The following is a 12,637-nucleotide window of genomic DNA, read 5'->3' on the forward strand; positions in this document are numbered from 1 at the left end:
AAAACAGGCATATGAAGAGTGTAGCCCTGTGTCCTACATTATACAGTAAACAGTTCTCTATTTTGGCGTGTCCTTCATGTGAGAGGTTGATTTGAAAAAGAAAACTTAAGACAGGAGACCACTAGCTTTGGCCGTCAACAACTGAGTTTGGGATGAAGGGGGGGAAAGCATATATAAGCTTGTCATTGTCTTTTCCTAATCTAGAGAGAGATGCTGTTTGCCTCTTTAAATTATAATACTTATTTCTTAAATTTCTTATATATATATGCCCATGAAAATTTGTGTTATTTTTTGTCTTTGGGCAATATGTGAATTGTAACCTAACAGAATTTCCTGCTCCACAAGCTTTTAACTGTTCTCACACACAGAAAGTCCTTAGCTGTCAGTTGCCTGCTTCCCATGTTGTACAGCTGATATCAACACCACCACTAGGGACAAGCTGAACAGCAACAAGATGATTCGTAGGAGAGTTATTTGTATAAGGGGATAAAATGTTGATTTTCAAGCTGTAGGATGGAATTGTTGATATGTATTTAAATCACCTTAGTTACCATTGCTAGTAAGAGAGAGTATCTTCACCAGCCAATCTTCAGCACAATCTCCTTTGAGGATCAGAAATACAAAGAGGAAATTAAAGAACCCTTCCTCCCAACATAGAAGGGAGGGAACAATGTATCTCCCCCTTTTAAATCCGGCCTTCACATTTCAGTTCTTGTTTGCCTAAGCAACCGCTCCCCTGACTTCATACTGTACTCTTTTCCTAACTCTTTCAGAGTCGAACTACAGCCTCTGTTAAACACTTCTTGATTTCTGTCAGGTTTTTCTTTTTACTCAATGTAAGCATGAGCAAGGCCAATATGGATTGGGACCAGCAGGTGCAGGATGTTTAAACCTTCCCCCGTTTGTTTTTTATTTAAAAATTCAAACCACAGGGGTTAAACAAAACCAATTTCTTCTTTAACCCCTGGTTAAGACTTGGATTTTTAAAATGAAAAACAGATGGGGGGAAAGGTTTGGGTTGAGGCTTGAATTGGCGCTGCACATGCTTACTCTCGAGTATGCAAGGACTGCCACAAAGCTGCATATATAATATGGGATGCATTTTGATTTTGAGACAGACTCAGAGGCTGATAACTTCCCCAGCTCTGCTCCCTCTCCCCTTTCTTTATCTTACAGACTTTCTTTATATAGTCAGGCAGAAACTCTAATCAATAATATTTATTGTGGAACTTCTAACAGCCGATCTCATTTGCTGATGCTGCCGAACCAGCAAAACAATGGTAGCTCCCTCACTCTCAAGCTTATCTGGAAATCTCTCTCCTCAACACAGGCAGCTGAGGCCATGAAAACTGGGCCAGGTTTTTAGGCCCAGACTGTGAGTGAGAAAGCTAGGCTTTGGGCGTTTCCAGTCACGTTATGATTTCATTCAAGAGACAACCAAAGTATGACTTCTCTCAGCATAACAATGTGTGAACAAACATAGGAAACATAACAAAACATAAAGAAAAATATATAAAAAATAACGTTTATTCACACACTGCCACAGGTGAGCTGACTAAAACTCCTTAAAGAGACTAGGGGGTTTAATCTGAGACTGGAATAGAAAGATTATGACTTTATTAACATGAAGATTAGTAAATTTTCCAAATAGTTCTTTCAGATGAATGGAAGACTAAGTGGCAGCACTTTGTAGCAAAAAGACTAGAAGGCGTACCCCAGTTAAAGTTAGGCCATAACCTAAAATTTGCTGAAGGCAACTGAATGAGAGATAAACCAAGATTATATGGGTAGCAGAACAAGATGATGGAGTTGAGGGGTGTTTGCACAAGCAGTATCTTCAGGCTGAAGGTTCTTCTTCTTTTTTTTTTTTTAAAAATAAAATCTCCAGGTTAAAAATTAGTCTCGCAGAGTCTGAGTATGCTAGACACAAGCAGTCCAAGCAAAGGGGTAATTTGTCAAGCATTTAATCATTAGTCCTTCCTGGTTGGATTACAGTTTTTTTTTTAATACATTAGGATTTTTTTTAACTTGCCAGGTGATTTCAACATGAATTCTTACCCAAACAACAGCCTTCACCTGTGCATGCTTTAGTATCAGTCTGAGAGGCCAAAAACTGAGATCAGTGAGACTGGTGAACAGGAGAGAGAAATAGTTTTTCATTATAGTTTCAAGACTGTGGACATCTCTTCCAGGTACTGTACGTGATCTATAGCTTTTTCTTTACTGACTTTCAGGTAGGCATTAAAGACTCATTTAGGTTTCTCTCATTTCAAGGACACTGCAATCCTACCAGCCTTAACTTACATATAAATAGGTTTTATGGCTTGGTTGATTTTAAATGTGCTCTGCTGGTCTAATATTGTGTCTCCTTCCCCCCCCCCCCCCGCTGCTGTTATTGACTGAATATTTTAGTATTTCAATATAACTTTATTGATGTATAACTATATTCTAATGTTATATGGAAACCATTTTGAGAGAATGTCTATTGGAAAAGATGGGCTAGAAACATTTAAGGAATAAATAAACACCAGGTGTAGCTCTAAAACAGTATCCCTTTGAAGTCTGAAGTGGCACTATCTATTCTGCCATTTTAAGTTTCCATCACCTTGTTTTGCTGTGTTTGTACATCAAGGAAGGAAGTGCAATTTAACCTAAAGAAATACTGGCTGCAGTTGGTTTGGAATGGGCATAAACCTTTTGTATCAGTGACTACACCTTGCACTGACTGATCTCAGATTTGCTGGCACAACTGCTATCCTGACTGAGATCAGCCAACAGAAGAGCCAAAAAAGGGAGGACAGGGAAGAGGAAGAACTGGATTATGGCAGGTCCAGACTCCTCCCAGATTTACAGCCACTGTGCCAGCACAAAATTAAGCCAAAGTACTTTCTAAAATTCTTAGGTTTGCAGGAGTTTGGATTCATGACAGCCTCAACAGGCGTATGTCTCACCTCAACCATCTTGGCTGGTTAGGATTGTGACCATAGTTACGGGCATGGCTCATAATAAAGTAGTTTCTCTGTCAGAAGTGAGCAAGAAGTGAAACAGCTGAAGATGGAAAAAAAATTATTTAGACTTGAGAGTCTCAATTAAATTAGTCTTTTTTTGTCTTTGAGATATATTATGAGAAAAGCACACCTAAACACCGTGTGAGCCATTTTCAACTTTTTGGGGGCTACAGGCATAATATGAAAGAAATATAGGCCAAATCAGAATTGTATAAGTCAAATATCAAACCTTATAAGGTGGTCTGTGTGAAGAATTGTTTCCTGTCTGTGACCCCTTCAAATGTTCGAGGGCCACCATTGAGAATGGCTGCTTTAGATTTCACTCTTTTATGAGGCCAGCAAAGGTACTTTTGAGAAATGAAGCATACCCTTAAATTATCCATCTTTTAAAATGTGAACTGCTGATGCTTTAATCAATGGGAAAACGTTGTTCAAGCTAGGCAAAATATGGAAATAAATGCATGCAGAAGGAGAAACTCAGAAGAGAAATGCTCACTAATGTCAGTGCAGGAAAAAAACAAGTGTCAAGCTGATGAACAAAAAGTGTTTGGGGGAAATGCTAGTGGAATTTGGGGAAACATAATGAATTTGAAACTGAGATTTTTACACCATAACTGCAGATCTTACCAGCCCCAGCCAAAACAAGTTACAGGACTAGGGATATGGCAGCAGAACTGAAACTTTTTGACACCACACCCCTTTTTGTAGTTTGAAAAAGCCACGTTGCCCTCCCATCTTTTATTATCATCCAACCCCCTTTTGATATCGTTCTATTTTTAATAGAAATTATAAACACAAAAACTTAATAAAATGACAATTTTAAAGAATTCTGAACTCTAGTAATGATATGCATATGTCATAGAATTTTTTAAAAACTGGCAACAAATATATTTTCTTTCTGAAAATCTGAGTCTTGAGACTTGCTCTTCCACAAATTTCTTCACACATCCGTTTGGGAACCCATGAGTTAGGGTTGGTCCAACAACATATAGAAAGCCGTGAGCTGCCAATACCTAATTTAGATAATATTCAATTCTTTTAAAACACCTCTTGATTTGTGAATGTGGGATGTTGTGCTTCTATACCTATGATTCAAAAAGCCAGAAATGGCCCAATCTTGCTGCACAAGATTGGGCCCACGTTGCCAGCCAAAAAAGGATGCTGAGCTTTACGTATATAGCAAAGGACAGCCTGAATATTGACAACAACAATGGCAGCTGTCAAGAAGGTCTACAAGATGCTTTCGTCTGCTTACTACTATTCACAAAGTGACACCATGCAAGGGGAAATCTCATAAAAAAAAATCAAATACAGACATCCATGTATTTATGTATAAGTACCACGTAAAAATAGTCTAAAATTAACTTTCAAATTACCTGAGACCCTCCTTTATTAAAAGAGTGATGTAACATACTTAAAAATCTGTTACTGAACTATTTAATGTTATTCATTGATACCTATCCTATAAAAATATATTTGCATATAATTGTTCCCATAACCTGACTGGTTTAACACAGCTATATATGATATTAAATTTGCACATATATTTAAATATTTACACCCATACCTATATCTGTATCTACTGGAACTACCTACAACGTATAAAACAAAAATTCATACGACTCTGAATTCCCTGAGATTGCTGTCCTTGGTCCCCAGAACAAAGTCCCTGGCTTCCTAATATTGCCAAGGATAGGCACAGGTGATGGAAATGCCCACAATGTACTTCATTTGCCCCACTGAGATCCAATGGGCTGCCTCCTCCCTCTCTCTCTGAGCCTGAGATTTCACTGTCTCCCAGATGGGGTGTTTTTCCTCCGTTATTGGCTCTGAGACTTGCAGCTTGTCAGATGGTGTTATCAATGCAATGAAGGTGTCCCGTTTGTATTGTGGAAAGCAGGGTGATCCACAGCATGGCCTACAAGTACCATGGATGACTGGGTGTTGTTCATGGGCCTCCACAGGTTTGGGCCAAACATGGTGGTTGAGAAAGAGGAACAGTGTTGTTCCTGGAAATGCTGGTCCATGTTTGTTTGATTTATATAATGCCCATCTGGCAGCCAAAGCCACTCTGGGTGGTTTACAACTAGACAAAACAATAAAATAACAAAATAGAATGACATCAATAAATTAAAAGCACAAAACAAAATACCATAAAATACAGTGGAAACAGGAATATAATACAATACAATTAAAAGCATAAAAACATGACAGTATGTTGAATGTTATATTATCGGGGCACTGTTGCATCAGGCTGTTATTTGTTCAGAAAAGATTTGTCTAAATAGCTGGGTTTTAAATAGCTTTTTAAAAGTGCCCCGTGAAGGGGCCAGGTAAACTTTGGGTGGGTGAGTATTCTATAGTTGTGGGGTTATCACCAAGAAGGCCCAATTTCTGGTAACTGTTTTCCGGGCCTCTCTTGGGATCAAAACTCAGGTGCCCTGCTGTGTTCTCCACTCACTTGCCTCGTACAGCAAGGAAGAATAGTTGTTTCCTTGATAACTGTAGGATAAGACTAGCTGGTTGACTGCTGGTCTTTGGACTGGAACAGACACTGAGGATGCCAGGTACTGAGGGTTTCTAAGGATCTGATGTGGAGGCAGATATCTTTGGGATTCTTGGCAGGGAACCCGAGGGTCTTCCCCATGTTCCCATCACCAGCAGTGGCTTTGCTGGAATGGGGGTAGCGAGAGGGAGCTGTTCCTTGGGTGGTGCTGGTGGGAGCTTGCTCTTCCCCAGTGGGTAGATTCCATCATGTTCCACTGCAGATGACTCATCGTAAGGATTGGTTTATGGGGCTCCTCAGCTGCCACCTTGATCTCTTTCTGTTTCCCTCTGGCGCCAGGTATAGGGGCACTCACTTTTACTTTCCCTTGGCTTTGTGATTATGGCCTCTTTTTCATAGGATTTGGTTCTTCAGGTTTGCCCACAGAGCTTTTGGTTTTGAACTGCTGGGGCTTGTGGGCCACTTTCTTTGGCCCCACCACAGCTGACACTGAGACCTTCATCCATTTCTTATGAGTCACTTTTTTTGCCACCTCGCTTGTGGTGAGAAAAATTTCAGCCTCCAGATTCCGCCTTGAGAAAGTTCATGCATGGTTTCCTTTCATGTGGTGGGCATTCTCTTCTCTTCGCTTTGGTAGGCTCAGTGTGTGCCCTTGACAGTTTCTCCTGCAATGGCCTTAGGACAGAGGTGTCTTTGTGGTGTTCTGGCCTTGAACAGCAGCACAGCAGGGTCCCAGCTATAAGCTGGGCACAGACTGTGAATGGGAGAGGGGGTTACCCATACACTTGTCCCATGGCAGTTGGAGGAAGCCTTCTTTAGGGGAAGACCATTGGTACAGGTAAAGGTACTTGAGACTGATGTCTAGTTCCATCTCTATGGATGGAAGAGGGAATGGCAGAGGTGGATGATGGCATTGCCGATGATTCCTGCAGACTCCATGTGGGTCTGTCGTTGCTGGGGTCAGAGAGGTGATGAGTCTCCTGGCTGAGTGGAGAGACTGGCGTTTGGAGGCCGCAACAGGTCTGAGGCCTGAGATGGAGAGCTTCTTTTGATGCTCCAAGGGCTTCCTCCTGGTGTCACAGTGGCCTCCCCTGATGAGAGGCTGTCCTGTGGAAGGGCTGAGGGCCTTAAAACACTGCTCAGCTTTACCAGGGACACACTGCTCTATTATGGATGTCCCTTAACCAAGGGATATTATAAAATGTACAGTTTTACTATGAAGCAGGAAGCATAGCTGTGTTTTTTCTCTCTCTCTTGCATCCTTTGCTCCTTCCTGCTACCGTCTTGTTTTTCCACTTATTCTTCAACCTCTCAAGAACACCAAGTGAGCCCTCTGCCCTTTCTTTGGCTCCTATCAGAGCAGCTTCTAAATTCTGTGAGTATTTTAAAAGATTTATTTTATTTTAGTCTCTCCATTTCAATACTATTCCCCAGGACCCATCTGTCTAACATTTAATAATAATCTGTTCCTCTCTCTGAAATAAAAGGGAAGTGTTCCTGTGGGCATTGTTCTTTTCTGCAAATCCAGACCTGTCTTCCCAGGGGTTGAAGCCTTGGTCCCATTCTCCTAGTGCTTGTCAGATTCCACAAAGGAATATCTGAATGTTTTCACAGGGCTCCTGACTTATACAGACTCCCTATGAGACACTTGCAGAGTTTTGTTTTACACACAACTGGCAAGGAATTTATTTGTACTCTCAGAAGATTTTGCACCCTCTCTTGTATTACTCTTAACTTTTCCCTCTGGATAGCCCTTTGAAATTTTTGATGTAAAAGTTTAAAAAAGGAATCTTCTTTTCTAAAATTTATTTAGCGAGCAAATATGTATATAAAACCCCAGAGTTGCAGGCATACATTGGTATAAGATATACTGCATAAAAATGGGAGACTATATACTGTATTGTTCCGAGTATAGGCCGCTCCTGATTATAAGCCACACCCTTAAAGTTTGGTGCTATTTTTTAAAAAAATAATATTTTTAAACTTTTTTTAACTTAAAGAAAATATACACATTAGTAGAACAGTATTTTACTAACAGTATTTTATTTGATGAATAGGAAGACATGTACCCGTATTTTAGAGAGAGGCCATTTCTGAGAATAAATCTACGCCACCATCCAAAGCTTGCTTTAAATTCATGCCTAGGAATTTTTTAATCCACTGGCAATTTCCAGTGCCTTCAATTGTATGATTTTTCGGGTGACAGGCATTCCATTTTTAATTTGCTCTTGAATGAAGGGAAGCACTGCTGCATCAAGTTCACAATACCTGCCTTTCTTAGGCCCTCTGAATGATTTTCTTGTAGAAGCTGAGTTTTCTAGTTTCTTCTGCATCAGCTTCCATCTATGTACATTTTTCTCATCTGCAGTTTTCTCATTTTCTGGCAACTTCCCTATTGTTTGTTTATTAAGTGTATTTTAAGCCTTTTCCCCCCTTAAAGTTTGAATCGAACACATGATCAGCCATATTGGTATTTTAAGTTAGCCCCTGTAGCCCCTTCACCCTCTTAGCCCCCTCTCCTTTACACGGTCCTTCCTTACCCTCTTAGCCACCTCCTTATTCTCCCAGCCTACCTCCCCATGTCCCTCACACAATGCCTACTACTCACCCTATTAACAACCTCCCCTCAGCCAATCCTTCATCACACAACCAGCTCCTCACCACTTATTTCACGTTGTGTCACAGTCAATAACCTGCTCTCAACTTAAGCCCCTCCCATTCCCTTTATTCACCCCCACAGTGAACTGCTCATTTACTGGTAAATACCAGTACCGTAAATACAAGAATGATAAAAACCAAAGACTCATAGAATCATCTGATCTAATGTCGACATGGATACAGTGTTTAAATGAAATTTCTGGATTATGTCCTGCAGCTACTGAGCAGTAAACACCTTGATCCTCCCCCTCAGTTTCTCAATTTTTATTCCTTCATCTACTTACATGTGTTTTGCTTGAGCTAACCTAGCCAATGACCTTATGGATATCCCAGCTCTGCATCCATAGCTTCACAGTTCACTTCCCTGTAACCCTCTTGGAAAAAGAAAGAAAATAAAGGATCCATTTGAATATCCAAATGGCAAAACGTCTTACTTTCCATGGCAAATAAGGAAGTGTTTTCCCCCAGTCACTGGAGAGAGCACTTCCACCATTCCCAACTGAACAAGAATCTGGTAGGGAGTGGGCAGTGGAATGGGGAGGATACAAAAGTGTTTATGCCTGTTCTTATGGTAACCTGTTGGTTGGTGGGGCAGGGGCAAGGAGCATAACTGCCATAGAATATGATGATGTAAGATGATGTCATTGCCCAAGATAAAGCAGGGCAACCAGGAAGAGCTAAGGAAGAGATGAAGGACATGGGTCCATTCATCTTTCTGATGGGGAAGCCATCTTTACAAATTTCCTATATATGTCAGTCTGTTTAGCCATCCATCTATCCATCATTGTATCCATCCACCTGTTACGTTTGTTTTGACTCTTGGTATGAAAGACCTATTCAGAGATATTTTTCAAATATAATTCCTGTTTGGGATTTCTTTATGGATCCAAGGTGGCTTACAATTAAAATACAGTATTTAAGCTAACAACAATGATTATACAATACCAGAAGTATCAAATGAGTAGACTATATTGGTAGGAAGAGGGGAGAGATTTCACAGCTTAAATGGATGAGTATTATTCTTTGTTTTTTTAAAATATCTTTTAAAATGTTTTCACAGGAAGGAGTTATAAATGTTTGTCCAGAAAGGAGCTAAAGGCTTTCTTTTACAGTCATTGAATGGGGTTCTGATTGGCAGGGTCAAAAGTTCAGTCCATTTAATATGAGGGCATCTTATAAGAGAAACTCATAGTTTATTTTGCTTTAGATCACTACTTTCAAAGTGTGAATTAGAGCCATGAATGCTTGAATACCTTCAAAATGAAAATAGTGGCTGGGACTGACAATTTCCCCCCAAACATACAAATTTGGTCTTATCAATGTATTTGATCCACCTGAATCTCAAAGAAAACATGGTTCATCAGACCAGGCAACCTTCTTCCATTGCTCCATGGTCCAATTTTGTCATTCATGTTCCCATTGTTGGCACTTTTGGTGGTGCATAGGGGTCATCATGGGCACTCTGACTGGTCTGTGGCTTCGAAGCTCCAAACGCAGCAAATGCGATGCACTGGCTGTTCTGACACCTTTCTAGCATGGGCAGCGTTAAGTTTTTCAGCAATTGGAGCTACAGTAGCTCTTCTGTGTGATTGGAGCAGACGGGCTAGCCTTCGCTCCTCATGTGCCTCAATGAGCTTTGAGTGCCCATGACCCTGGCACCGATTCACTGGTTGTCTACTTTGCACCATTTTTGGTAGGTACTAACCACTGCATACTGGGAACACCTCACAAAACTTGCTGTTTTGGAGATGATCTGACCCAGTCATCTGGCTATCCCTATTTGGCCCTTGTCAAGGTCACTCAGTTCTTTTTGCCTGCCCATATTTCCTGAGTCCAACAGAAGAAATACAAGTACTGACTGTTCCTTTGCTGCTTAATATATCCCGCCCCTGTCAGGTGCTATTATAATGATATAATCAATGCTATTCACTTTACCTGTCAGTGATTTTAATGTTGTGGCTGATCAGTGTATATTGGTGTCCTCCCGGGCACCAATAACGCATAACCTCTATGTAGCAAAACCAGATGAAGAACAGGGCTACTAGACCTTTACAGCGGGTTAAAAGGAAATTTCAACAGGTGCAGTTTTTAGTGTGAGCTGTAACTGATAAAATTTCTTCTTCCACGCAACTATCAAGATAGTGAGACCCCATCCTCTTTTTCACCTGGTTACCTCACTACCTCTGCACATCTCAAAAAGTCAAGCAATCATACCACAGTAAACATACTGAATGTTTCTGAGAAAGCTTTGTTCTGTTCTTCCTTTTGCAAGTTTTTGAACAGTATCCAACTTTGCATGTGCAGTCAGAAGTGGGGGAATTCTTATGTTACATATTTTAGTTCTGGATATTTGAGCTTTCAGGTGAGGGTGGAACAAAAAGAGTTGATCATAATTTTCTGATCTGCTTCATGTTCTATGCTATTGTTGGAATGAGTCTCTAAAATGGTAAAAAAAACGGGACATATGAACCTTTCTCTTTTCAACATACATGGCACAGAGTCAGTTAAAATGTTCCATATTCAGATTTTTTACTAAGTGTGATGTGTTAGATGACATTATATAATTATCAGTACAGTTCTGTGACTTGTGAAATTACCATACCCTTGCCACCTTCAATTCAGGGCAGTTGTGATATGCAGCAGTGAAATATCTTAGACTTGTCCGTGTTTCAAGTGGAAGTTGTGCTTAAGTGTAAATATAGGATTACTTTCTTCTCTGCCACTTTGCACTGTTGATCCAGGAGAGTGCAATACAATCAAAAGCGTAAAAATGAGTAGCAGTGACATTCTTCATGTCTGGCGACCATCCTGGATAAAAAGTAAACCCAAGAACATCCTCTGCTAATTTGTTTAAGAAGCAAATTAGATAATTGTTTTCTTCCCCTTTTATCGATATTTAATGAACAGGAGACCCACATCTTAAACAAAGTAGTATGCAATTCATGTGCTTCTGAGATATTAATTGGTTGAAATTATGGACAGAGACCTATTATGATGTAGTGATTTGAAAACTGAACATAGACTGCCATGTCCTGTGATCAAATCACTGTTTAGCTATGGTGCTTGCTTGGTGACCTTGGTTACAGCACAATCTAACTTACCTCGTAGGATTGTTGAGTGATGGGGGGGAGCATGTTTGTCTCCCTGAATATTTGGGAGGAAGGGAGAGATATAAATAAGCTATTTAAAAGACTGAGTATCTTTTTTTACTTGTCAAAACATGTTAGAATCATTCTGATGATAACTGGAGACTATGGCACATCCAGATGTGTTTGGTTCCAACTCTACATCCCCAGCCAACAGGTTATGAACATTGCTGTAGTAAATCTGGGACCAAATAAGTCATAACCACCCATTTTTACAAGAAGAATATTTCTTAAATGAAAATGTGCAAAATCATGTATCAAAAGTCTCTCTAATTTGTATCCTAGGAAATTCTTTCTTGCTTTAACAGCAACCATTTTGTTTTGTTTTTTAAAAACTTTCTTCTGTTTAATCCTCAAAAGATAACTTTTTGAAGAATATTGTTCCTTGCAGATCCCTTTTGCTTTGTCTTTTGGCAGTTTTTCATATAGCTCATCATATCATCCAAAGTGAGACTGGAATAGCCTGAGGCTTCTGATATGCCTGCTTGTTTCTCATATGAAAAGCTCATATTTGACTCTTGGTAGTGTTGGGTGTACGTTGATCCCTATCGCATTATACGCTAAGCATCTGTGACTAGATATTCTACTATCTGAAATCTATCTGACTGAGCAGCAAGTACAAGGGCTCCCTACTTTGCAATGTTTCTGTAGAATGATATTCCATCTATAGGTCATCCATATATTCTCTTCTCCATTATCCACTTATTTTTCTTTTCTGGCTGCAGGTAGGTATTTTGCTAAGTGCCTGTCTATCCATATTTATATTAACAGTCAGTTTGAAACACGCTGTCACATTGTTGTGTGGTTGTTGTTTTTTTGCCTTGTTCTTGCAATGCTAGCAAATATCTGCTAGTTCTGCAAGAACTAGACCAAAGTTACACAAGACAAACTATGATGAAATAACTGATCAAGCATAACTACTGATAATGCTTTACAGCATTAAAAAATCTCTATGCCTCTCCTTGATATTTTACTTTTTTATATGGGAGTGAATGGTTATAAGTTTTTTTTAATGTACCACATTCAAATCTGAGAGCCCCTTCCTAAAATGTTACATGATACTGAATTTTTTTATACCGTAGGAAGAAATGTAAGAAACACAGGGTTGATTTAGATAAAGCCCATGGATCATCAAATTCTGCATGAACTGGGAAGGCTAAGTCACGGTATCTCCAGAACAAAAGCGGTACTTAAATTGAAGAAAACTGAATGATAAAAAACCTGTTACAGTATAAGACATTCACTATTGCAAAGTATTCAGAATTCCTACAGAGTGGTTTGATGTCAACATAAAATTACGGTATGTCAGTTCCCAGCTG

The 12,637-nt window shown here is 39.7% G+C and overlaps 1 long non-coding RNA gene across 1 annotated transcript in view; it reads left to right on the forward strand.

Moving 5' to 3' along the window:
• The first annotated feature begins 293 nt into the window (after positions 1–293).
• Positions 294–12,637, forward strand: part of LOC110083172 (uncharacterized) — a 41,056-nt gene continuing 28,712 nt past the window's right edge. Inside the window, exon 1 of the long non-coding RNA XR_002301243.3 lies at positions 294–2,192. This is a non-coding gene — a long non-coding RNA (uncharacterized LOC110083172). The remainder of the gene's footprint in view (positions 2,193–12,637) is intronic.

This window comes from Pogona vitticeps, chromosome 2 (assembly GCF_051106095.1).
Source record: "Pogona vitticeps strain Pit_001003342236 chromosome 2, PviZW2.1, whole genome shotgun sequence".
NCBI classification, from domain to species: Eukaryota; Metazoa; Chordata; class Lepidosauria; order Squamata; family Agamidae; genus Pogona; species Pogona vitticeps.